The 22,798-nt window shown below is 37.2% G+C and overlaps 1 pseudogene; it reads left to right on the forward strand.

The window, feature by feature from the left end:
* Window positions 1–22,493, forward strand: part of LOC112834551 (heat shock cognate 71 kDa protein pseudogene) — a 98,739-nt pseudogene extending 76,246 nt beyond the window's left edge.
* Window positions 22,494–22,798: the final 305 nt, after the last annotated feature.

Below are 22,798 nucleotides of genomic sequence, written 5' to 3' on the forward strand. Positions count from 1 at the left end.
TTTAGGCTCTCTCTTTGCTTAGAGGACCCCTTTCAATATTTCTTGTAGGGTTGGTTTGGTGTTTGCAAATTCCTTTAGTTTTTGTTTGTCCTGGAAGCTTTTGATCTCTACTTCTATTTTCAATGACAGCCTAGCTGGATATAGTATTCTTTGCTGCATATTTTTCTCTTTTAGTGCTCTGAATATATCATGCCACTCCTTTCTGGCCTGCCAGGTCTCTGTGGATAGATCTGTTGCCAATCTAATGTTTCTACCATTATAGGTTACATATCTCTTCTCCCGAGCTGCTTTCAAGATTTTCTCTTTGTCTCTGAGACTCGTAAGTTTTACTATTAGATGTCGGGGTGTTGACCTATTTTTATTGATTTTGAGAGGGGTTCTCTGTGCCTCCTGGATTTTGATGCCTGTTTCCTTCCCCACATTAGGGAAGTTCTCTGTTATAATTTGCTCCAATATACCTTCTGCCCCTCTCTCTCTTTCTTCTTCTTCTGGGATCCCAATTATTCAAATGTTGTTTCATCTTATGGTATCACTTATCTCTCGAATTCTGCCCTCGTGATCCAGTAGTTGTTTCTCTCTTTTTCTCAGCTTCTTTATTTTCCATCAGGTGGTCCTCTATATCACTGATTCTCTCTTCTGCCTCATTTATCCTAGCAGTTAGTGTCCCCATTTTTTATTGCACCTCTTTAGTAGCCTTTTTGATTTCGACTTGGTTAGATTTTAGTTCTTTTATTTCTCCAGAAAGCGTTTCTCTAATAACTTCCATGCTTTTTTCAAGCCCAGCTAGTATCTTTAAAATCATGATTCTGAACTCTAGGTCCAACATTTTACTAATGTCTGTATTGAGTTGGTCCCTGGCAGATGGTACTACCTCTTGTTCTTTTTGTTAAGGTGATTTTTTCCATCTTGTCATTTTGCCCAGAGGAGAATAGATGAATGAGAGAACAAAATGCTAACAAGGTAACAATGTCCCCAGAAAATATACTCTAAACAAATCAGAAAAGACCTGAAACCAGGGAAAAAGAAAGGGAAAGAAAAAGAAAAAGATAAAAACAAACAAAAACAGAACAAAACAAATAAACAGAATATGATCACATATGATCAGGCTAGTGCATAGATCAGTGCCACACACTACATTTTGGGTGTATTTTGGTCTGTTAGAAGAAAGTGCCTCCCAAAATTTTAAAGAATGAAAGACTTATATATGTACAAAATAAGGGTTGATATGATGAAGGGATGGAATATGACTGTATAGATGAAAATTATAAAAAATTTTGTAAAAGGAATTGATTAGATATGAAGTTTGAAAAAAGGAAGAAGAGGATTAAAAAAAGAAGGAATGAAGAAAAAAAAAGGGGGAGAGAATGTGATCAGGCAGGAGACTAGAACAAAGCCATACACTAGAAATTTAGGGTATGTTTTGATCTGTTAGAAGAAACTGTATCTCAAAATTTTAAAGAGGGAATAACTTATATATATATGCCAAAAATAAAGGTAACTACTATGAAGGGATAGACTATGACTCTAAAAATGAAAAATAAAAATGTTTTTTTTTTTTTAAAAGGGATTGATAAAATGTTGGTTGGAAAAGGGTAAAAGAAAATTTCAAAAAAAAGTTAAAAAAACTAACTTTGAAAGACTAAATAATCATGGTAAAAAAGCCATCAATTCTATGTGCAGTATCGCCCTAGCGCTGGAGTTCTGCCGTTCTCATTGATCGGTAAACTTGGTCTTGGCTGGCTGTTCTTGTTGATCTTCTGGGGGAGGGGCCTGTTGCCGTGGTTCCCAAATGTCTTTGCTGGAGGCGGAATTGCCCCGCCCTTGCCCAGTCGGGCTAAGTAATCTGCTTGGGTTTGCTCTCAGGAGCTTTTGTTCCCTGCAGGCTTTCAGTACAGCTTGGAGGACGAGAGTGAAAATGGTGGCCTCCCAATCTCCACCCAGAGGAGACGAGAACTCGGGGCCCCGCCTCTCAGTGCGCCCCCAGAGAAAAGCAGTCAATCACTCCTGTTTCCCTGGTCTCCGGCCACACTCTGTGCTTTCCCAGCCTGTGACCGAACGTTTCTCTCTCTGGCACCGACTTGGTGTGGAGTCTCCAAACCCAACAGATCCCTGCGGTGCGCTCCCGCACCGCTCCCGGGAGAGGAAGGGGAGTCTCCCCAGATCTGCCGCTTTTTGGGTCCCTGCTGGAGGAGCAGTGGCCCGACTGTGCCGCTGATCACAGTTTATGGCAACCCCGAGCTGAGAGCCCACACCTCGGCTCCCTCTCTGCAGCCAGCTTCTCCGCTCCGATACCTGGAGCTCTGCCACACTCAGGCACCCCCGGTCTTTCTGTGACCCTGAGGGTCCTGAGAGCACACTGTCCAGCAAGGGTTCTACCCCCGCTTAGCCACTGGAGCAACGTCCTCAGCGGAGCCGACTTCTAAAAGTTCTGATTTTGTGCTCTGCGGCTCTATCACTTGCCAGAAGCGGCCAATGGAGGCCCCCTCCCCCGCCGTCTATCCTCCCGAATATCGCCTCAGGTTCACTTCTCTGCACGTCCTACCTTCCAGAAAGTGGTCGCTTTTCTGTTCAGAGAGTTGTTGCTATTCTTTTCTTCAATTTCCTGTTGAGTTCATAGGTGTTCAGAATGGTTTGATCCCTATCCAGCTGAATTCCTGAGACCAGACGAAATCCAGGTCTCCTACTCCTCTGCCATCTTGCCCTAATCACAATTTTTTATAATTTTTTTCTTGTGTTGTCTTTGATCTTTTGCTGCACAAGATGAGTGGTTGTGGAAGGATACAAGTAATGCAAAATTTAAAAAAAGGCACAATAAAGATGCAGCCTACTGTCATCCTCAGAAATTTGAAAAGTGACTAATAGCATTTCTGCTTGTCAACAAGACCATCATAAACTAAAAGCAACTAAAGAGATCTACCTACTTAGTGGGGCCTAACTGGAAGTGGACCATAGCTAGCAGGTGGAATGCATTTACTGTTGCCTCTAGCTTGGTGTCTGTATCAGTGGGTCTTGACTGGAACCAATTCTCATTCTTATTTTGGGTTTGCATACCTAGTAATTAAGTTCTAACTTTCTAAAAGAATTATCACAGAAGGGCGCCTAGATGGCTCAGTTGGTTAAGCGTCTGACTCTTGATTTCAGCTCAGGTCATGATCTCAGGGTCATGGGATCAAGCCCTGAATCAGGCTCTGCATGGAGTCTGCTTGTCCCTCTCCCTCTGCTCTTCCCTCTGCATGCTCTCTCTAAAATAAATAAATAAAATCTTAAAGGAAAAGAATTATCACAGAAAATGTTCAGTTTCGATCCTCTGCTTATATATTATCTGATGGTAGAAACAACTTTACCTTAGATGCAATATTACAATGGTCCAAGGAGCATCATATACAATGGGCTTATCATATATCTCTCCATCCATAAAGAAGTAGTTAAAGCACCTACTTACAAAAACATCAGGGTAAGGAAATGCCGGTAATGGCCAGCAATCCCTGTACCAATGGATGAAAGATGACTCCAGACTTTGCTGTGAAAGAGAGGAGAAGGCAAGGGAGTCAACACTCAGAAACACAGACCGTTTGCTCTTCTTTGCTCCAGCTTTTATTGGTCCTTCAGGGTAATCACAAATCATGAATCTTTTTCACTCTGTTTCTTAAGCACGTGAAGTGGGACAAGGGGTCTTACTGGAACTGGGAGGATCTATTTACGGGAAAGATATGATATGCTAATCTGCATGTTCTACACGTTCTGCTAAAAATAGCCTAGGGGACAATGCAGACACCTTTTAGATCCCGGGGCGGCTGTTTGGGCTAAGCAAGCTTCAGGAAGGCAACTCCCCACGGCATTCCTAGGGCAGAGTTGTCACGCAGGCCTCGGCATTCCAAAGCTCATGCCCTTCTCCAAACCTTCCCTGCCCTCAGCAGCCTCCATGTTACATTTTAGCAAGCCAGGTATTACGGATGATTTCTTGCTCTACAGTAACCCCAACAGGGAAAGACTGAAGAAATGGCTTGTACAGTTGGATGAATGTGTGTTAGAACTCCATATGCATGGAAATAAAGACGGATCATTATTGGATTGTTGAAATATTGGATTGGATTATTAGAATATTGGATTGTTGAAATATTGTGGGGAGGATAAGGTAGAAGGGATAGCAGATGGCACAGGAACTTACATAAGCTTCTTTCCTACTTTTATTTTATTTTATTTTTCTATCTCCCTGATCCTAGAGTACTAAGATCTGCATTGTGTTTATGGGTTCCAGACGAAGGATTGGTTGCTGAATATTACTCTTGGCACTTCCTCAAAATTTTACTATCCCAATTCTTAAGGGGGTGATGGGATAGGTTGTGTGTTTCCCTCACCTGGTTAAGCTAGGATCAATGGTTTCTGCCCCTCTCCTAGTCAAGAGATGAAGTAGTCTGATAAATTTGTACTTGAGCTGGATTAGCCAGAGTCACATTGCCACCAGCTCTGTGGGTCATCCTTTGATGGAACCTGATGGCATTCCCCAGAGGCTCCGGGTGAAAATAATGATAAATGGAAAGAAGAGGAAATGACTGATACTGGAAAAGAAACCAGTAAATGATCATTCAGAAAAGGAAAAGCCTAGGGGTGACTGGGTGGCTCAGTCCATTAAACATCTGTCTCTTGATTTCGACTCAGGTCATGATCTCTGGATTGTGAGACAGAGCCCCGCATTGGGGCTCCACGCTGGAGGGGGAGCCTGCTTAAGATTCTCTCTCTCCCTCTCCATCTGCCCCACACTCTCTCCCTCTCTCTCAAAACAAAACAAAACAAAACAAAACAAAAAAGAGGAGCCTATGTTAACTTAGTGCCTTGTGAGAGGCTGAGAACAAGAAAATTATGTTATCTCTTATTAGTCTTGTAAACAGTTGATAGAATCAGTAACGAAACATATATAATATTAGAAACAATATATTAATATTATTTTTGTGATTAAACAATGAGAATAAAAGCCAAAGTTGTATTTAAAAAAAAAAGATGTTATCTCTTAGCTTTATTTACTGATGCCCTTAAGGGTCTAGCTAACTGCTTACAGAAATCACTTCATTTGTTTCGAGCTAAAGATCTAGCATGGGCCTCAGCTGATCTAAGAAGCATTTAATCTGGAGTCATCTGTATGTTATGTGTCAATGACCCTGACAGCACCTTGTGAATAAACACTTGGAATAATTCTAATGTTGCTTCATCTGCCTAAGGGTAATGGCCTGGGATCATGGCAGCAGAAGCACAAGGAATGATTTTATGAGAGACTTATGGTCCTTCTAGGCTATGAAAATTCATAGTTGGACAGTGTAATTTGCATGGGTGCTCTCAAACTACCAAGTTCCACTCATAAACAAAATTCACATGTACTCAATTCTTCAGTTATTTGGAATTGGAAATTGATAAGAATTTTACCAGTGAGGAAAAATGGACACTACTTAAAGATAAGGCCCATTGAGAACCGTTATCAGTACAACCTGATGGCATGAGATAATATTCCCATGAGAGATTTAGAATCCAAAATTAGCTGAAATTTCACTTTTGATTTGTACCCTAAGCAATGACATTTCTCATGAGGGCAAGGGCTGCTTTTGCTGGAAAGGCTGAGCAAAGGCTATTATATTTAAAACCAATTTTCTAATAATCTTCTAACTCATAAGGCAACTTTTATCATAATATTGGTATAATTGGTACTACTAAATTGAATTGATAATAATGATATTAATGATCAAATATAATGAAAGATTGAATTAAAACCTCCACAAAATGTTCATCTGTTGAAAGCTGGTTGGATAGAGTAACAACTCTATATAGTTAATAATTAAATAATTGTTAGTCGATCTATTGATATCACTTCCAAAGTTCAAATTTTGGTGATGAAATCATGTTAAAAAGTTGTCAAGTTTTACAGGATTATGGACAAGTTTGGGTTGGGTTGGAATGTTTGGAAATGGAAGTGGTCCTTTGAAGTAATATTCATTTCATGGAATGATGCAAATACTTAGTATTTTGGTTGTTCTTGGATTTTTCTGTTTTATAAATGGTACAAAAGATACAGAAATATGATAATGAACAGTTTATAAGTTAAAAAGTTTGAACATGAGTGGGAAGTGGCCTTGGACAGCTCTATGCTCACCCTTGGAGATGCCCAGAATTCTGGGACTATTATTCTTCATTTTCACATAAGGCAACTGAAGTGCTGAAGTCCTGGAACACTACTTCTCCTGTCCCTCTTATGAGTTAAGACATGAACCGAAGCCACTGGGCCCTAAGGTCTATGTGCTTCCTCCCCATTCTTTGATGTCTAATACAGTATCATGGTATCAGAATTAGTTTTTTTCTTCCTCAATGCAAAATCATTAAAAAATATTTGTATATATTTTTCTCCTGTTCTCATCTCGTATTCAATTATTTGCCTTTTCTTAAACATTTTTTAAATTTTCTATTGCCATCTTATTTTGTGTTTGTCTTTCCCTACACACAGAAAAAAGTTTTTTATTCTGTAGTGTCCTTTATTTAATTCTGCTTATTAATTAGTACTCTTTTCTCCACAAAGCAGTCTGAGCTCAGTGTCCCTATTAAATGTTCTAGTGACAAACTGTACCCCTATGCTAAAGGACTCTTACTGCTAGATTTTAATTTTCTTTTTTTTTTGCTAATGTTCATATATTTTCCCTAATATGCATTTTAACCCCAAAATGTTACTTTTTGGGCAGGGCTCAACAAAATTTGAGATATATTAGTCGTACAATAAGTATGTGTTAACTAAATACATATGCCAAGGTTTCTATTTTTGTTACAACATTCTGACTTTTTGATAAGTTTTTGCTGCTTACTTTTATTATTTGGTCATTTACTTTCTCCAGCTTCTACTCAACCAAATAAAACCACTGGTTTACTTTGGTTTTTCTTTAGGAAGATGCCAACCACTGAACCATCGACATTCACTTTAGTTTTTTTATTGTAACAAATGTGGTATGCACATTAGAAAAAATAATTTTTTTAACATTTTAAGCAAAATATAGCAGGACATAAATTGATTAGTATATGTTAAAATTTGAATTTTTAAGAGTAGGATTCCACAGGTCCTGCTTTGGAGGGAATGCTGTTTTATATTCTGTTGTGAACTCTCAGATACATTTCTTTTAGCTCATTCCCAGAATAGGCTCTTTGAATTTCTTGAAGAATATTATCAATTCCCTATTCTTTAAGAAAGGTAAAATGAGAATCTTAGTGAATATGATTAGGCTCATTTATTAAGTATGCTTGATTTAGAATGCTAGGTCTTAGATTAATAAGCTAAAGATAACTTTGGACTAGGTTTAATCAGTCAGGAAGCTAAACCAGGTAAACCAGTGAGATTTTAGACCTTGCTATCTTATGTAACATCCTTGTGGTAGATGTACATAACATGGAGTGGTCCCAGTTTGGGGTAGGATGCAGTTCTTAGCTTACTGCATGCATTCTCTTTGGATAGAACTCAATCCTACTCTGCTGACTTTGACTGTAATAGAAGCCATAAACTAGCTGAGAGCACAGCCAATTCATGTCCAAGATGAACCATTAGCATTGCACTTATCATCTTTCTCATTTGGGCCAACAGGAAAAAAAAAATACTTAGATGATAAGAGTTTCCTGCCCTATTCCAGATGGGAGAATAGTGCCACCTCTTCTTCTTTGTGCTTATGGTAGGTAGACCCTTTTTCTCTTTTCTTTCTTTATGTTTTAATTTTGATTCTTCACTATTAAGTATAACTATTATAGGGGCCATCCTTAGCAATTTTGTAACTTTATTTTTTTTACCATTTTTAATATTTCTTGCTTTTTAAAAATCCTTTGTACTCTCTTTTCCTAAGACTCAGTGTTCATTCCTAAAGTGGTGAGGTTTCTCCGAACATATACATCTGGATTTTTCTAAGCTGTGTCAGGATGCCTGCCCTCTCATGAGGTGCTGATAGTCACACCAGTAAATATCCCTGCTTAGGAGATCTAGCAACACTGAAGCTGCTGTCCTCAGTAAATAGAGGATTCCATGACCCAGCTTAACTTTCACTTGTAGAAATTCCATTTTAGAGATGGGCTTCTTGTCTGCTATGATCCCAAGTGCTTTTGTTCTTAATCCCTTCTCCTGAAACAGTTCTAAAGTTTGAGACTCCGCCGGCTTCACCTCTAAGCTCACTTCTACCCCTCTGTCTGTGTGCATCTCTTTGAGAGCACTTTCTCTCCTTGCCAGAGGCCCAGGTCTTTGACTCATTCTCTCTCTGCAACTCATCCGCCCAAGTTGTTCTGTTCCCTGCCACCTTACCAAAACAGTGTGGTCACACATCTGGGTCCTCAGGGGCAGTGTAACAAAATTCTTCTTGTAAGCTGGTTCCCATTATTCCTCCTCTTTCTGTGCTCCTCTGACCTCACAGAGTAGTAATACATTTTTTTTCTGGGGCAGTTTGGGTTACTCCTTAGACTCATTTACTTCTACATACACCAGGGAAAGAAGGCTTGTTCTCTGGTCTGGCCATCATTTTTAAATGCCCCTCAAAGGATATATACAAATGGGGGTCTAGGACAACCGCCGTGACCTAGGAAAGAGTAGAGTTTCAGACCATCTGAGACTTGAATTTAATTGCTCAAATGCATTTCTCTGTGACTTTGCCAGCCTCTGGCCTAACATACAGGAAGAGAGCTTTAATCTTTCATTGCATTCTGATGAAGGATGCGATAGGAAGGAAGCTTCACTAAAATCCTCACAGCAATTTGGAAGTTAATGATTTGGAAGTAGGTTCTGGAGTCACCAGTGTTCCCCAAACCATGCTGTTATCTATGGGGTTCTTTATGAAGTAAATCTAGGACCTCAGGGGGTGACTGTAGGATCCAGGAAGATTCACTCTGATGAAATCTTGTTTCCCAAAGTCCTTGTCACACTTCCAAGGAGAGAGTTCTAGAAAACTTGCTCCCCAGTCTAGAGATTTTTCCATGTGATAGGAATGTATATGAGTTTATTAATGCTTGCTTTGTCTTCTGATCTTTTTCTTTTTCTTTTCCCTAACAGCAGACATTTGAAAAGACTTACCAAATCCAGGAACTACATGCTGTAAGCTCTCTAAAGGCAAGGTTCTAAAGAACCTCCTCCTAAAACCCTGTGATGATATTGTTTAACACCTCTGTTTTAAAGATGAGGAAACTGATGCTTATAGAGATAGTGTATGTTTTTTCATATTCTTATTTAAGATTTTATTTATTTATTTGAGATAGAGAAAGAGAGAGAGTGAGCACACAAGTGGGTGATGGGAGAAGGGGGGAAGAAGCAGGCTCTTCACTGGGCAGGTAGCCCAATGCAGGACCCGATCCCAGGACCCTGAGATCATGACCTGAACTGAAGGCAGATGCTCAACTGACTGAGCCACCCAGGCACCCCATATTCTTGTTCAGAGTTTAAAATTATCATCATCAAGAGTTTAGAAGTAGACTGTACAATAGTTTTTTTTTTTTCCCCATTAGGTCACTTCAAAATACTACACTAGATATGAACAGTTTTAAATATACATATATCATTGTTATTATAAAAGGATTCAGGATAATGAGAAAAATTTCACTTTGTGTTTTCCTTTTCTTAACTCTTGTCCTAGCAAATATATCCAGTGAACATTTTGGATTTATAAAATTTGCTTCATCAGTAAACTTCCCAGAGAAGAGATGAGAGCAATTTTTTTGCTTCAATAATGATAAAAATTTTAGCAGGAAGGAGGTAAGAGGTCCAGATTTGTTGCCTACTCATAACTCTGAAATTTAATCAGTATTAATTCTAAAAATAATCTTATTTCCTGCTCCCAGTCCATGACCATCCATTAGGAGAACCATTTGCCAAAACTTAGGGAGATTCAGCCCATGAGTATCATCATCTCTTTTAGATACAGTTGCATGGTGCTCAGCAGAAAACGCCTTTCAGTGAGGTGAAAAAATTATGATTCTACTCTACTTACTGAAATGTACCATAATGACAAATCTAGTGATTGGGAAACTCAGACTTGCTCCTTTGTTCAAGTCTATATGCCCATTTCATAGGCTGGCATGTGCCATAACATGGACTACCATATACTGGGAGAGACCTGGGCTTTCTTCCTACTGTGAAGGGCCACTGAGGCCAAAGTTTTCATTCAGAATTACTAAGATAATTAGTTGTTGTTATTTATTTATTTATTTATTTATTTATTTATTTATTTATTTCAAGTGCTGCCATATCTCCTGTTGAATTCAGTAACACTTATTTTTCATTTTCCTATTCATTCATATAATCTAAAATATTTCTTCATTTTGATGTAATGTCAGTTGGAGTTCAGCATTCTGTAGACAGAAAACGTGGACCAATTAACTGGCATCATTTAGTGTGAAAAAATATATCCATTTGCTTAGGTTTATTCATTCTTTTATTATTATTATTAAAGTAAAATTAGCATATGACATTATATAAGTTTCAGGTGTACATTATAAATCAACATCTGTATATGCTACAAAGTGGTACCAAAGAAGTCTAGTCACCATCCAACACCATACAGTTGACCCTCTTGACCATTATGCCCACCCCTAAATTCCCTTCCTTGTTGTAAATATAAATTCGTTTTATGTATCTATGAGTTTGCTTTTATATTGCTTTGTTTGTTCTTTAGATTCCATATACGAGTGAAATCATATGGTATTTGTCTTCTTCATCTGACTTATTTCACTTAGCATAATACCCTCAAGATCTATCCATGTTGTCACAAGTGGTAAGATTTCATTCTTCTTTATGGCTGAGTAGCATGCCATTGTATATATAAATATACCTCGTCTTCATTCATCCATTGATGGACACTTGGACACTAAGGTTGTTTCAATTTCTTAGCTGTTGTAAATAATGCTGCAATGAACATAGGGGTGCATATATATTTTCAGATTAGTGTTCTTGTATTCTTTGAATAAATATCCACAAGTGGAATCGCTAGATCATATGGTAGATCTATTTTTAATTTTTTAATACAGTTTTCCATAATGGTTACACCAATTCACCTTTCCACCAACAGTACATGAATGTTCCTTTTTTTCTTCATCCTTTCCAACATGTGTTATTACTTGCCCTTTCATAGTAGCCATTCTAACAGGTGTAATGTGGTATCTCATTGTGCTTTTGGTTTGCATTTCCATAATAGTGCTGTTAAACATATTTTCATTTGTCTGTTGGCTATCAGTATGTCTTCTTTGGAAAAATGTATTTTAAAATTCGCTGCCCATTTTTTAAACTGGTTGTTTGCTTTCTTTATTGTTGAGTTGCATGAGTTCTTTATATATTTTGGATATTAACCCCTTGCCCAATATATGATTTGCAAATATGTTCTCCCATTCAGTAGGTTGCCTTTTCATCTTGTTAATGGTTTCCTTCACTGTGCAGAAGCTTTTTAGTGTAAGTTTGATATAGTCACATTTATTTATTTTTTAATTTTGTTTTCCTTGACTTTAGAACCAGATTCACAAACACAACACTAAAACTGAAATCAGGTTGCTTATCCCCTTGTTTTCTTTTAGGAATATTATGATTTTAGGTCTTACATGTAAGTCTTTAATTCATTTTGAGTTAATTTTTATATATGGTGTAAGATTGTCTAGTTTTATTCTTTTGCATGTGGTTGTCCAGTTTTCCCAGCACCATTTATTGAAGAGCCTGTCCTTTCTCCATTATATGTTCTTGGTTCCTTTGTTATAAATTAGTTGCCCACATATGTGTGGATTTATTATTGGGTTCTCAGTTCCGTTCAGTTGATCTCTGTGTGTGTTTTTATGCCAATGCCATAGTGGTATTATTACAATAGTGTAGTATAGTTTGAAATCAAGGAGTGTGAGATCTCCACCTTTGTTCTTTCTCAGGATTGCTTTGGCTATTTGGGATCTTATCTGATTCCATACCAACTTTAGAATTGTTTGTTCTAGTTCTGTGGAAAATGCCATTGGGATTTGTGTAGGTATTGCATCAAACCTGTTGATGGGTAGTATGGACATTTTAACAATATTAAATTTTCCAATCCATAAGCATGGAATATCTTTCAGTTTGTTTGTGTATTCTTAAAAATGTTTCATCAGTGTCATAGTTTTCAGGGCCACTCTCTTCTGGCCTGCAAAGTTTCTGTGAAAATTCTGCTGAGAGCCTCATGAGGTTTCCCTTATATGTAACAAATTATTTTTTTCTCTTACTGCTTTTAAGATTCTCTATCTTTGACTTTTACCATTTTAATTATAATGTATATTGGTATGGATCTCTGTAGTTCATCTTGGAACTCTATGGGCTTCCTGGATCTGTTTCCTCCCCAGATCAGAAAAATTTTCTACCATTTTTTTTTCAATTATGTTTCCTGGCCCTTTAATCTTCTTCTGTTATCCCTATAATGTGAATGTTCTCTGTTGATGTTGTTCCAAAGGTCCCTTAAGATATCTTCACTTTTTAAAATTATTTTTTTCTTTTTGCTGTTTTGTCTGGGTGAGTTTCATTGTTTTGTTTTCCAACTCACTGATCCTTTCTTCTGCTTCATCCAGTTTGCTGTTGAGCCCCATAGTGTACCTTCTAGTTCAGTTATTGTATTCTTGAAGTCTGTAACTTCTGTTTGGTACTTTCTTATATTTTCTATCTCTTTATTGAAGTTCGCAGTTCTCCAAACTTCAGTGAGCATCTTGATAACAATTACCTTGAACTCCTTATCAGGTAGATTGCTCATCTCTGTCTTATTAAGGTCTTTATCTGAGGTTCTGTTTTATTCTTTCATTTGGAATATATTGCTCTGTCTCCTCATTTTGCCTGTCTCTCTGTGTTGATTTCTATGTATTAGGCAAATCAGCTACCTCTACCAGTCTTAAAGGAGTACCCTGTGTAGGACATGTCTCATGGGGCTCTAAGTGCTATATCTTAGACACTCAACAGCGTTCCCTTTGTGATGCCTGTCTTCTTTGATGAGACTGTAGCTGCAGTGTGGGTTCAGGATAGGCTCTCACCTGGGTCTGCTGTGGTGCATGACGGCAGCACACAGGAGGGCAGGGCTCTTGCCTAGCCTGGCTGATGCATGGCTGTGGCTCAGAGGTGGGAAGAGCCTTCAGTGGGGTATGCCTTCTGGCACTCACAAGTTAGAGTTCCAAAATGGCACCTGCCAGCACCAACATGAGCACATTAGAATGAGATAGCAGAAATGGCTCCTACCACTGTCTCTGTCCCTGGAGAGCATCACAACAAATTTCTGCCTCTCTAGAAGATCCTTTAAAACTATTAAGTGGATCTCTTTCACATATGGTCTAGGCACTTTTCAAAATGGTGTTTTGGCACTAGGTGCTAGGGCAAGTGAATCTTTGTGCAAGCCCTTTAGGAACAGGTTCTCTGAGGTGCCTGTGTGGCTCAGTCAGTTAAGCATCTGACTCTTGATTTTGGCTCAGTTCATGATCTTAGGGTTATGAGATAGAGCCCCATGTTGGGCTCTGTGCTGGGCATGGAGCCTCCTTAAGATTCTCTCTCTCTTCCTCTGCCCCTCCTCTTTCTCTCTTTCTCTCTCTCCCCCCAACTAAAAAATGAAAAATAAAATAAAATTTTAAAAAGAGCAGGTTCTCCATTCCTTACAGTTCCATGGTTTTACTGGACATAACCTCCATGGTTTTCAAAGCCAAGCGTTTTGGGGGCTCATCTCTCCTATGTAGGATCTAGGGGTTGCGGTGCCTGATGTAGAGCAAAGACTCCTGCATCTCAAGGAAAAGTTCTATATTTTTGAGATCTCTCCTGATTGTGAATTGCTATGCCTGGGGTGGTATTTGTTTTATTTTGCAAGATTATGTCTCTGCCTCTCCTACCCATTTTGATACTGCCCTTTTATCCTTTGTTGTGGAGGCTCTGTTTATCTGGTTTTCAGGTCTTTTAACAGAGAAAATTATTCTATATGTAGTTGTAAATTTGTTGTGTTCATGGGAAGAGGTGAATTTAGGATCTTCCAATGCCACCATCTTGAACCTCATTCCTATGACACTGCTACTAATTTATTCTTAACATAATCTATATTTTATTAAAGTAATGTAAATGAATATTAAATTTTATAAAATGTAAATGAATGTAAATGAATATTAAATTTTGAATCAATTGATGAAATAACAGAAAGTAGAATTATGCTGCAAATTTCCATTTTAATAAAACTATGAAGGAGGAAATCCAGATTCTTCTACTGTTTTGGATCAATTCATTTTTCAAATCAATTTCTCTCAATTACTAATTGCTTATTCTTGATGATAATGGAAATGGAATGTATAAAGTATACAATCCCATAAAAGATTGTCATTTCCTGTGAACATGAAATAAAATTACATTATGACTCACTTTGATTCTTTATACTTAGATCATCACATTAACGGTTTGCATGCAGAATCAATCAAACAGCAAATAGGCACTCTAATAACTATGTGAAGACAGACTTTGGTCTAAATAACAGATTTTATGAAAGTTTTGAAAGAATTTTCTAGATTTTTCTTTACAGAAACTTTCACAAAAATGTTAAAAGCAGACAACAAAATGGGAAGGGAGCCATTCAACAAAAGTGAAGGCAGGATTGTGCAATAAAGAAATTTTCAACAGGGAATTATTAATGGGTTAAGGACTTGGCACTAAAGAACAGGTTTCAACTATATTTAAATACAAAGAAAAGAATAAAAAATATTAACAACTGCCTATCCTCCCTCCCCAACCTCAGTTTCCTTCATTGTCTGCTGAATTATTTATGGGTTCCACAGTAGGCTCTGCTTTGGGTTCAGCCATCCATGCTTCCCCCAGACCTTCCACCAGGGACAGTTGTGGGGTTCGTCTTATAGATTCCCTTCTCTCAGGAATCATTGTCTTGTGCTTCTTTGTGTCTAATGTCTGAAAATTATTTTCTTTCTTCTTTTTTTCTCTTATTTATTTATTTTAAAGAGAGAGAACGTGCATAAGTAGGGATAAGGAGGGGAAGAAAGAGAGGAAAAGAGAGAATCTTAAGCAGGCCCCAAATGCAGTGTGGATCCTGACACCAGACTTGATCCCATGACCCAGAGATCGTGACCTGAGCCAAAATCAAATGCTGGATGCTTAACCAACTGAGCCACCCAGGCATTCCCGAAAATTGTTTTCATATATTTTATCTAGTTTTATGGTTGTTTGGGGCAAAAAGAAAAATCTAGTCACTGTTACTTCTTCGTGACTGGAAGTAGAAGTTCTATTTACTTTTCATCTTAAAAAAAGAAACCAAAACAAGAGAAAATTAAAATTTACATTTGTATTTTATGGTCTTATTGAAGCCAGCAGTTTCATTTGGCTCTTGTGTTAAATGCTGTATCAGGAGTTATCTTGAGATAAAAGTTTAAGTTTCTTAATGCTGGGAGGTTGGTAGTGGAATCATTTCCTTTTCAGCGTATTGAAATTAATATAACATTTCTAATTAAGCATATCTGGAGTTCTATTGTGTAATTTTAACTAAGTGAAAAATCAAGTGTTCTAAAAAATTCACCAAGACAAACGTATTTTGAAGATAATTAAAAACCAGAGACTCAGAAGAAAATTGTTTAGTTGTCATGTCTACTCTAAGAATAGAGTCTTCATCAACTACGTTATGAGGCAAAAACTTTGAAGACCTAATTGAATATGAGAAGTTATAAAAAATTTAAATTGAGCATTCTGAAATAGAAAATTCTATTTATTATTGTGAAAAATAAATAAATTGCATTGTGAATGGATTGCATGTTTGAGATATTAGCTAATAATACAGTGAAAATTGTATGGTTAGCAAGACAATTAGAATACAACAAGAAGACTAATAAAACAGAACAAAAGTGCAGAAGCAGACTCATACATAGAAGGTCATTTGATTTGTAACATAGGTTACTTTGAAGTGCTATTGGGAAGGGAATGTCTTTTTAATAAGTGGTGTTAGGTTAATTAAATATCTACATAGAAAAGACCAAACCAAATCTCTATTACACAAAACAGAAAAATCAGTTCAAGCTGTCTTGTAGATCTAATGTTTAAGTGAAATAATAAAGCTTTAGAGGAAAACATAAGAGAATACCCTTAAGACCTCATAAGCAAAGATTTCTTCAAAAGGGATAAAGCTGAAGAGAGCTGAGAAAAAGAAAAATCAACTACTATCCTTAAGGAAGATATTTGCTATACATATTTGGCAAAGGACTCATAAAATTATAGAAAAATCTGTAAATCAAAAAGACAAAATTCCAACCCATAAAAAAATAGACAAAAAAACTCAAATGGCATTTTACAGATGAGGATACCCAAAAGCCAATACACATATAAAATTCACTCAAATTCATTAATCATTAGAGAAAGGCAAATTAAAGTCAGGCATATAACAGAATGGCTAAAATGGTAAAGGCAGAAAATACCAAATTAATAAGAACGAGGAGCACCTGAAAACTAATTTCCTGATAGTGTAAATCGGTAAAAATACTTTTAAAGATTGCTTATCATTATTTACTAGTCCTGAATATTTGCATTCTCTATTATCTATAAATTCCATTCTTTCATATTCACCTAAAAAATATTAACATTAATATATACTTTTATTTAGTGGGAACAAACCAAAACACATATACAATAATGTTCATAGCAATATTATTTATATTAACTCAGTATGAAAAACAACCTAAAAGTCAATTTACAGTAAAGTGGACAAATAAATTTTTACTCATACAATAGAATGCTATAAATCAATTAGAACAAATGAACCACAGTATTATGCCTCAATAATTCACAAACATAATAGTGTATGAAAAAATCTAAACATAAAGAAAAATGCATGATTACATTTATAAAATATTCAAAAACAAGCAAAACTAATATATGGTGTTAGAAGTCAGGATTATGGAAATTTACTTTCCCCCAATATTTGCTAAATTCATTATACAAAAAAAATACATGTACCTTTGATACACAATTTATAAACAGATCCAAATGATCTTATCACTAAATGCTACAGCTGGGTTTTAATTAAAGATTCAAATTATTCATAAAGACCTTATTTGACAGAAATTTAAGGATAATTTTAATTATGTCATGAATATATAATCTGTAAGCCTCAGTAAGAGGGCCAATAAATACACCTACAGTAAAAATACATAAAATCAAATTCTTAACTTTGGATTCTATTCATTCTTTTGAAAGCATTTGATCCATTTTATATTTCCTTGTTCTCTTCAAGCCAAGATTTGAGGACTTTTTGAAATACCTCTACTGATAAACAAAACAGGAACTGTAGACAACTTAGCTTTCAAAAGTACATAAAGTAGAGGAGTCTCTGGGTGGCTCAGGTGGTTAAACATCTGCCTTCAGCTCGGGTCATGAACTCAGGGTCCTGGGATGGATCCTAGTGTGGGACTTCCTGTTCAGCAGGGAATCTGCTTCTCCCTCTGCCTCTCCCCCCCTTCTTGCTCATGCTCTCTCTCTCTCAAATAAATAAAATATTTTTTTAAAAAAGTACATAGAGACTTGTCTCTTATCCAACTTATTGGATCTTTCTAGATAAGACAGTGAAAAACCCAAATCAAAGTCAATGTAAATTCTAAAGGCCTCAGGATGAACCTATGCACACATAGAATATACATAGAGTGCATATTTACATCAGCTATTTAGAGACTTCAAGTATATATGGACTTCTGTTCTATTTTCTATGAAGTTAGGGAAATAATATGCATAAAGATAGCGTTTCAAGCACTTACTGAGGCTCCATTTTTTTTAGTGTATTCAATTATGCCAGTCTGTATAATGGGCATGCCTGTGTTCTTAGGAAGGAAAGCATAGATTGGAAATTGAAGGCTATGATGTTATTGAACTGGCGTTTAAAATAACAAAGGGGGGATGCCTGGGTGGCTCAGTCAGTTAAGCATCTGCCTTCGGTGCATGTCATCATCCCAGGGCTCTGGGATCGAGTCATGCATCAGGCTCCTTGCTCAGCGGGGAGTCTGCTTTTCCCTCTGCCTCCCTCTCACCCTGCTTGTGCTCCCTGTCTCTGACAAATAAATAAATAAAATCTTAAAAAATAATAAAAAATAAAATAACAAAGGGAATCTTTCCATAGGTGAAAAGTTAGAGGTGCTTCATGGATACAATCAAGAAAAGGTCAGCATCAAGCAGAGGCATCTGAGCTGAAGTCAAAAAATGAGTTCTATTACTTTGTAAGCTTGAAACAAAATATTTTAAGAGAAATATATAATATTTTTTAAAATACCACAGATGTGGTAAATAGAAATGCATAGGAAACAAATCTTTTTAAACTTATATTCTAGGTTTCCCCAAAATGAAATATTTAGTGGTTTGCAAAGAAGGGATGAGAAAGCAAAAAGGCAAAAGTGGTTGTACATTTTCTGGCATGGAATACGGATTATAGCCTACACTCAGTCAGATCAAATGCAAACACGGAATGAACAAGAGAGGGACCAGACACCACTGATATCCCCACTTTTCTGGAGAAGATCTAGATGCAAATGACAAGTTGGGTACTCCAAGCACTCTGATTTCTTGAGCAAATCGCCTGCTGCTAGTTCTGTTTTGAGACACAAAACATAGTACAGCCTGTCATTACCATTCACTCTGGATTGTGCATGAGCAAAGGGGAAAGATCAAAGATCTGGGAGGTGTAGCTGACAGTCTGTCATGTCCCAGAGAAAATGCCTCCCTAGCTCAGCAAGTGAAGAGCCAGTTGACCCAGGCCAGATAAAAGTGCATGGAGGGCTGGAAACAGCGGGAGAGGAGGAGAGGACTGAAATGTGCACATTTACTCTATTTTAGTCGTCTTCCCTTCCTGCCTCCAAGAAAAAACCTCATACAAAGGCTCATGTGTCGGTCATTTGGTTTTTATTATTGTTTTGTTTTTAACTAATCCAAGGTTGAGACCCAGAAAAGGGAAAAAGGAAAGAGGAAAAAAAAAAAGTACAAGGAAATTTTATTAAGTTGGCCAATGTTATAGGTGACTTGTGCTCAAGGCCAGATGTAAAGAAACTTAATTAAATGTGTCTCAGAGTGGTCTTTTTGGAGAAAGGAATAAAAGCATTTATCCACCGTTTCTGTCCCCCTTTGGTCAGGGATAACTCTACTTTTTTAAAGAGTGACCCTCCAAAGTTCCAGGTCACCCTTTTAAGAGTGACACCATCAGGAGCACCAGGGTGGTGCAGTTGGTTAAGTATCAGACTCTCGTTTGGGCTGGGGTTGTGATCTCTGGGTTGTGCATTGGAGCCCTGCTTCAGGCTCTGCTCTGAGCACAGAATCTGCTTAAGACTCTCTCTCCCTCTCCTTCTGCCCCTCCCCCTGCTGTCTCTGTCTCAAATAAGTAAATAAATCTTTAAAAAAAAAAAAAGTGACAGCATCAACAAAACCCTAGAGAAGGAAGCAAGAGATACAGGAGGGCTTTGGACAAATGGGGTGTTGCCCAGATTCTGGGTGAAGCCTGCCATGAGTTAGATGCTCCAGTAGCAGCCAGAGCAAAAGTCAGGGCCCAGACTACAATGGTGCACAAGACGTATCTAGTGGAAGTTTCAATTACTGTACAATGAAGTATTACTTTCAATATTACACATCTCTAGTTCAGAGAAGCGTAATAGAATATTGTTTGAACTTTATATTATTTTTCATGTATCTAGTGGAAGTTTCAATTATTGTACAATGAAGTATTACTTTCAATAATACACATCTCTAGTTCAGAGAAGCGTAATAGAATATTGTTTGAACTTAATATTATTTTTGTGCTCATTAGGGTGGAGGAAACAATGGAAGAGAAATGAACCCTATTTCCGCCTCATAGTTTTCCAAAATTATGCCTTGCTATTTTTGAGAATAATTTTCTAGACCAATTAGAATGTCCCAACTGGGAATTAGAATGAGAATAAATCCTGAATAAGTCAGATGGTGACACACATCTCAGTTTTACTTTAAATTTAGACAACATAATGCCCATACAAATGTTTAGAAATTATAATAAATATCAAAACAGAAATTAAGCCAGATATAATTTTAAAAGCCTAAGATTTAGTCTATCAAATTACATTTTCAAATTTTAATAGAGATATAAGGAATGTACAGTGAACTAGAGAATTGGATTGAAGGAATGATAAAAACTTTTAGGGCAATGTCTATGATTGAGTAAAGTATGGAAAGAATAGCTACCATACAGCAAATCTGTTAGGATTGTAACAAAAATTCATTGAAAATTAATATGGCTAAGAAGTAAAAGTTCATTAGAACTATATAAAGCTAAAATTGGAATCACATTCTTACTTAAATTGAATGTTATCCTAGGAAATGATTGTTTGCTTTCTGATGGATCAATGATGCTGAATGGTATACACTTATTTGTAAAAATGGACACGTGCTAGAGATATTAGCTCATTATAAGAAATGTGATGCACTGCTAGAGATATTAGCTCATTATAAGAAATGTGAAGCACTGCCTTTAATTCAGCAAAGCTAATAAAGATATGACTTTGAGGATAAAACGAAGGTTAGAATTTCCTTTCTCTGAATACGTACAATATATTTCAAGAGTTTTAATGTTGTATCATTATATTTATTTTTTTAAAGATTTTATTTATTTATTTGAAAGAGAGCACGAGCAGAGGGAAGGGGCAGAAAGAGAGGGACAGGGAGAATAGACTCCACGCTAAGCAGGGAGCCCGACGTGGGGCTCCATCCCAGGACTCTGAGATCATGACCTGAGTCAAAGGCAGATGCTTAGATGACTGAGCCACCCAGATGCCCCTGTATCATATTTAAAAATCACATTCTTCAACTAAAAAGGTAATAAAAAAATATTAAAAACAAGCTTGAGCATCCTGCCCCCCAAACCTTGAAAACGAAAGAAGCAATCTATTATTTCTTTCTAGAAAATTGTAAGAATGCAAATGCTAGAAATAAACAATATAAAAGATGCTTCATTTATGTGAAGTTCAAGATATTGTAAAATTAATACATGCTTGCCAATGTCAGAAACTTCAGTGGGGGAGGGGTATACAGACTGGAAATAGGGAAGAGGCAGCCAAAAATCTTCCTTATCCCAGTCTAAGTGATATGTTAGGAAGTGTACATATGCAACAATTCACTGAGTTGTATGCTTAAGGTTATTGCATTTTAAGTATATTATGTTTAAAGGATAATAATAACTGAGGTAAGACCCATGCTATTCTTGCAGGCAATGTTACAATCTAACCATGTTTATCATACAAATTAAGTGAAATATTTATTAAATTTAACAGTTTAGAAAAGAGAATATAAAAGGAAACCACAAAGGTGAGAGAAAATAATAAAGTTAAAAGCATGTCTCAAGATATCAAAATAAGGAAGGGTTTTGTCTTTGAAAAGTGGGCATGGTGCATTTTGCCATCCAAAAGCTTTTCTTCCCTTTCTTGGTGACAACATTTTAGTTTGTGTTTTCTCTCATTCCACAAAATGTTGTTGCCACTTATTTACCAAATTGCCATATCATTTTCTAACCAGCTACCCAGTACTTCTGATCTGTTTCTGATGGCCTAAAATAAGTTCTCTACTGATTTTCCTTTCAAGAAGTCAAGCCTAAATCTTCTCTCTTTGAGTGTGGATTGCACCTAGAGACTCATTTTCAGTTTCTAGAATAGAGCAAAAGTGATAGTGTCGATTGGGGTACCAGGTCATAAAATGTGCTGTGACTTTATGCTCACTCTTCTTGCAACACTAGATCTAGGGGAAGTCAATGGTCATATCATGAAGACACCCATTTGTGGAACTGGGAGGTCCAGGCAACCATCCTCCATGGAGACAAATCTAAAAATTTTCAATATTTGCTGTGCATGGATGTCACTCTTCCCCTTGGCATTATAACCACTGGCAGTCATGGCTATCCTCATCAAACTCAATACCACCTTTCCAACCAAGCGGACCCAGACCTTCACTACCTATGCTGACAACCAGCCTGGTGTGTTTACTCAGGTTTATGGAAGTGAGTGTGCCAGGACCAAGGACAATAACCTGTTTGGCGAGTTTGAACACACAGACAACACCTCCTGCACCCTATAGGGTTCCTCAAATGGAAGTCAATTTTGATATTGATGACAGCGACATTCCCATTGTCTCTGCCTTCCAAGAACTGGCTTGCATCCTGTGCATTCAACATTCAAGCAGCTATTGAAGATGAAAAACTTCAAGGCAAGATCTACTTTGAGGACAAACCAAAAATTCTTGACAAGAGTAATGAAATCATCAAATGGCTTGATAAAAATCAGACTACAGAGGAGAAAGAATATGAACATCAACAGAAAGACTGCAACCCCATCACTACCAACCTATCCCAGAGTGCAGGAGGCATATCAGGAGGAATGTCTGGGGCTTCCCTGGTGGTGGAGCTCCTCCAAATGATGGTATCTCCCTTGGGCCTTTCATGGGAGAGATTGATTCAGCCAACCTAAGCATAGGTTTACCATTGTTCCACACAAAATATTGAAGGACCCATGTGTGTAGCAAATGCCATGGTAATTTCAAAGTTGAGGTGCTATAGTAAATAATTGGGCATTCTTGATACTTGAATATGGAATATGTACACAGGGAAAGGAAATATTGCAACTTACATGTACTGTATCATAAGTGGAAAATGCAGTGTCTTAAATAAAACTGTATTTAAAATTGGCAAAACCAAACACCAAGCCATGTGGGCGAGCTTGGAGGCAGATCATCCAGCCCAGCTTGGCCTGCAGGGGACTGCAGACCCAGGCAACATCTTGACTGCAACAGGAAACATCTTGACTGCAA

The sequence above is a fragment of the Callorhinus ursinus genome, unplaced genomic scaffold (assembly GCF_003265705.2).
Source record: "Callorhinus ursinus isolate GAN/ISIS: 27379988/994484 unplaced genomic scaffold, GSC_fseal_2.0 scaffold17, whole genome shotgun sequence".
In the NCBI taxonomy this organism is placed as follows: Eukaryota; Metazoa; Chordata; class Mammalia; order Carnivora; family Otariidae; genus Callorhinus; species Callorhinus ursinus.